This window comes from Carlito syrichta, unplaced genomic scaffold (genome assembly GCF_000164805.1).
Source record: "Carlito syrichta isolate Samal-C Ts95f unplaced genomic scaffold, Tarsius_syrichta-2.0.1 Scaffold314151, whole genome shotgun sequence".
Taxonomy (NCBI): Eukaryota; Metazoa; Chordata; class Mammalia; order Primates; family Tarsiidae; genus Carlito; species Carlito syrichta.
The window spans coordinates 72437-77989 of record NW_007258247.1 but is presented as its reverse complement, the minus strand read 5'-3'; the positions used below and the strand labels follow the sequence as shown (position 1 = coordinate 77989).

Genomic DNA, 5553 nt, shown 5'->3' with positions numbered 1-5553 from the left:
GGAGGCCCTCCGTGCCTGCCCCTTGGAACCCCCTGCTCCATCACTGGCTGAAGTGCCCCACAGGGGGCCCGAAGCCACCACCAGTGCTCAGCCCTTGGAGCTCTGGGTCCCCACTGGCTGAGGCACCCAGCCCCATCTCAAGCTTCCATCACCCAGGAAGGCCCTAGGAGCCTGCCCCTCGGAGCTTCAGGTCCCTGCCCTGGCTGAGGTGCCCAGCCTCACTCAAGCCACCACTGTGCAGAGAGGCACTAAGCGCCCGTCTCGAAGATACTGGCTCGCTCCCTTCCGGGCTGAAGCACCCCACGCGTGGCCCAAAGCCACCACTGGCACTCACGCCTTGGAGGTCCGGGTTCCTGCTCCGGTTGAGGCACCCACCCCCATCTCAAGCCGCCGTTGCCCAGCGAGGCCCTAGGTGTTCACCCCTTGGAGCTCCAGGTCCCCACTCTGGCTGAGGCACCCAGGCCCATCTCAAGTTGCCGTCACCCAGGGATGCTCTATGCACCTGCCCCTCAGAGATACCAGCTCCATTCCTGACTGAAGCACCCTACAGGGGCCCAATGCCACCTTCGGCCCACCCCTCAGAGCTCCAGGCTCCCTCCTTGGCTGAGGGACCCAACCTCATCTCAAGCCGCCATCGCCAAGGGAGGCCGTGGCACGTGCCCCTCGAGCTGGGACTCCATCTCTGCCTGGGGTGCCCCACCAGGCCCAAGGCCCCCACTGCCAGTGCAGGCCACTGGCGCCTGTGCCTCGGAGCTCCGGAGACCTGGGCCGCCACCTGGGCTGAAGTGCGCAGGCCTGCCTCGAGCTGCCGTCCCTGCGGAGGCCCCCAGCCTCCATGCCTCGAAGCTACAGACTCCTTCCCTGACTGAAGCGCCCCACCAGGCCCAAAACCACTGATGCCCATGCAGGCCCTTGGTGCCCGCGCCTCCGAACTCTGGGCCCCCTCCCTGACAGAAGCACCCGGTCCTGCCTCAAGCCACCACTCCTGTGGAGGCCCTCAGTGCCCACCTCTTGGAGCAAAGGGCTCCATTCTTGACCGAAGCACCCAACTAGGCCCTAAGTTACCGCCGCCCACAGAGGCTCTGTGTCACCCCTTGGAGCTCTGGGCCACCTCCCTGGCAGAAGTACCCAGCCCTGTCTCAAGCCACTGCCGCCCACCCACAGAGGCCTTCCGGGTATGCCCCTTGGAGCTCCAGTCCCCAACCAGACCTAAGTGCTCAGCCTCGCCCCAAGTCTTCACTATGCAGGGAGGCCCAAGGCTCCTTCCCTGTGGAGCTCCAGTCTCCCTTGTTGGCTACACTGTCCTGTCCCCTAGCCACCCTGACCGCTACGCTGACCAGCAACACCCAGCATTCTGGCACTTCATCTCCCCAGATTCGCCCCTGACCACAATGGGACCAGAGAACAGCTGAAGCTAGAGACCAGGCAGAGACTTACATTGCTCCATGAGCTCCACCTAGTTCTGTGAATCCTCCAGCCTGAGACCTAAGAACAAAGAAAGAAAAAGCGGCCCAAGTTGCACATGACACACCAACCTACAGCACCCAACTCTCTTGCACTCTGCCACCCCCCCCAGCTGGATCTGGTGGCAGTAGAACCTGGGATCATCTGGAGCCCTGTGACCAGAGACCTGCAGTGACACACCCACTCAGCTCTGCCTAACCTCCAACTAGAGAGCCAAGACCTCATGGTTGTGTAAGGGAACAGTGCATCTTAAGGAGGTTGGTCAGCTTGTGTGTTTATATGATTGTATGTCCTAGTTTGTTTGTTGTGGCTGTTGGTTTTTTGGTTTGATTGTTTATTTTTATTTTTGTTTTCTCTTACTCTTATCTGTCTTCAGATCTATTTTAATTTATTAGTAGGTACCTCTGTCTGTTCTTCCTTTAATCTCCTGTCTCTGCCTTCCACTTCCCCCTCTCACTGTTCCATTTCTTTCCCTTTACTTATATCATTTTACTTTCAGAGAGTAAACCAATACCCCCACTTCATGAACAGATTACAAGGCAGTAGGAAGCAGGATCCAGCATATCCATACACCTGTCAGTGGATACTGGGATCTGCAGGTAAATTTTAAATCACAGCTCCCCCCTCAAATAAATCTCAAAGTTGCAAAAGGTATAACTCTCAACCTACTGTCCAACCTCAGAATCAAATAAAGCCATAGATTCACATAAGGAAGAATAGGATATTCTTCCATCACACCTGAACAAAAGATTTAAAGACAGAGGGAGGGGAAAATAAAAAAGGAATAAGTGAGGAGGCAAATCTACACACATGAAGAAAAAGCAAAAGAAGAATATAGGTCTCACACAGACTCCTGGGTGATCAGATATTGAGAAAACAGACTTTGGAATGCAAACAATGAAGAGCCCCCAGAATGACTGGTCACATACTACAAACCCAGATATCAAGACATTAATAGAGAGAATAAAAAGAATGGAGGAGAGACAAGAGGAAAATAGGAAGGAGTTGATAACTGAGATAACAGCACTAAAGAATACTGTGATTGAAATAAGTAACAAACTAATGAGCATGAAAAGCAGACTTAGCCAAGCAGAAGACAGAATCTCAGAACCTGAAGACCAAAATATAGAACTAAACTGTCAAAAACATAGAAAAGAAACTTAAAAAGATAGGAAAAAAAACCTCAAGAGATGATGATTACTTAAAGAGAACAAACCTAAGAGTAATTGGCCTTCCTGAGGCAGAAAGAGAGACAGAGACCACCCTGGAACAAACATTCCACAAAATTATTCAAGAAAACTTCCCTTACCTCATTAATGATGCAAAAATTCAAACACAAGAAATTCGGAGAACCCCACCAAGACAACAAATTAGAAGACCAACTCCTAGGCACATCATAATCTGCCTGAACAAAGTAGGGATAAAAGAAAAAATCCCAAAAGCCACAAGAGAAAAAGTTCAGGCTACCTACCAGGGAAGACCAATCAGAATAGCAGCAGATTTATCTATAGAAACCCTTCAGGTTAGGAGAGCTTGGAGTTCAATATTCAAAGTTCTCAAAGATAAACTATTTCAACCAAGAATAACCTACCCAGCCAAGCTAAGCTTCATCAGTGAGGGAGAATTAAAATCTTTACAAGACATCTAATCCCTAAAATTTATGCTGCCTCCAGACGACCCCTACAAGAAACTCTTAAGAAAGTATTAAACACAGAAGAAAAGGGGGAAAGAACAACAATGTTCTTCACAAGAGTGCAGGAAAAAGATTGAAAACACACATGAACCAACCCAAAAAACCAAAAGAAAGACAACAAAAAAACAAGTACAACAACAACTCTATAAGAACATCATGACAAAAATAAGCCCTCACGTTTCAATAAATAGCCTGAATGTGAATGGACTAAATGCACCACTGAAAAGACACAGAATGGCAAAATGGATAAAATATCATGAGGCAACAATATATTATCTCCAAGAGACTCATCTCACCAGAAAGGACACTCAAAGACTCAAAGTAAGAGGATGGAAAACAAATTTTCAGGTGAATGGAACACAAAAGAAAGCTGAAGTTGCAATCTTAATCTCAGACAAAATACCCTTTAAGCTATCAAAAATAAAAAAAATGAAAAAAGTAGCTGTATAATGATAAAAGTTTCAATCCATCAACAAGAAATATTCATCCTAAATATACATGCACCTAATATAGGAGCACCAATGTTCGTAAAGCAGCTTCTAGGCAAACTTAAAAAAGAGATTGACTGTAACACTATCATAGTGGGGGACTTTAATACCCCACTCACAACCCTAGACAGATCATTAAGACAAAAAAAAAATCAGCAAAGACATGACGTTGGCAGGGTCTTAAGATGGCTGCTGAGCTGCAGCTTCCTGACCTAGCAAAAGATGTGGAGTGGGCTACTGCCTCCTGGCCTAAATAACAGTGATGTTGAGTTGGATTTGGAAGATGAAGCCACATTAGAGATGTCTGGATGTAACTTACAGTAAGATAAAGAGGATGGGGCCATTAAAAAACCAGCAGAGCTCTCAGATTTTCCAACAAATGGACCAAAAACTGAAACTGAGCCAAATGTAAATGCATCTGAAGAATGTCCTGGAATTCCTTTAAATATGTGGAATAAATCTCAAGATCTGCATCAAAAACATTCTGAACAGAAAAACTCAACCTCAAGATTCAGAAGGAAAAAAAGAAAACGCTCCAGAAAAGATAAATTGAAGAATGGAAAAGAATCTCATAGTGAACAGTCCTCAAATGAAGCCCAATGGAAGGAACTTACTCAGTATTTTGGAGTCAATGATAGATTTGAACCTCCTATTAAAAGGGAAAAAGTTGACAAGTCAGGCCTTGAAAAAGGATAGACAAGATGTAGAGGAGTAGAATATTGAGAAGACTGAGGAACTCAGCAATCAGCTGGTTACTTGAGAACTTGGTGCAAAAATTGCCAAAGCAATTGCCTGCCACAACTTTGTAAAAGCCAAAAAGAAGGCTGAAAATTCACTGCTCAAAAAAGAAGAAACTTGCTTGGTGATTTGAAGCAAAGAAGAGATGGGAAACCAAAAGTAACATGGGATATATGTAGCTTGCCAGAATTCTGCAAGACATTTGTGGATTCAAATGCTTAATTTACTGAAAAGACTTTCCTGCTCTGTTACTTATGTCAGGAATTTGATAGAACTAGAAAAAGTTAGCTTAAAATTTGGGGGTCGACCATCAACTCTTTTCAGTCTTTCTCTAAAGAGTTTAATCTATCAAAGTGAACAAAATGAAGCATTCTGTTATGTATGTAAGAAATAATACAGAAAAGGATAGAAGTTTGTTTATTTGTAGAGACCTATAGTGTAAAATCAATTTTGTTTTTCATGTTTGTTATAGTATAGCCAGTAAGCTCCTTGTATTTCTTAACTGTACCTGGTGCAACTGCATTCTTGTTGAAATTGTGTTTTTAAGATTGGTAATTGTTTACAGTGGATTAATCATAAGTGTAAAAATGTTTCAATTGCTACTGTCTTTAAAAGTGATTTTGACGACCTTAATGTTATCAAAGTACTTATTGATTTTATTGGAGGCAGTAGAGTTTACACTTCATATTTCAGAATTACATAGTAAAAGCAATTGATTAAGTTTTGAATACCTTCAGATAAAATATTACAATAATATTTGTAATAAAATATTATGATAAAGAAAGGGACAGAAAGTAGTATTTGGAGGATTATTTAAAATCAGCTTTGCCTTGAAATGTCTTTCCAAATATCTTTATTTCTCAGCCATGTTATTCTTTAAATTATGAGATGGTTCTTAGAAGAGGAAATGGTCTAATTATATTATACAGACAGGTATAACTCAAGATAATAAAACTTTGAACCTTCAACAACAACAAAAAAAAATCAGCAAGGACACCCAGAACCTCAATAAGACTCTTGAACAAATGGACTTAATTGATACTTACAGAACACTCCACCCAATGACCACATTATATACATTCTACTAACCACCACATGGAATGTACTCAAAGATCAACCACATCATTGGCCATAAATCAAACATAAACAAATTTCATAAGATTGAATTCT

The 5553-nt window shown here is 43.8% G+C and overlaps 1 pseudogene; it reads left to right on the top strand.

The window, feature by feature from the left end:
• Positions 1-3867: 3867 nt before the first annotated feature.
• On the top strand, positions 3868-4562 carry LOC103273736 (annotated as a pseudogene).
• Positions 4563-5553: the final 991 nt, after the last annotated feature.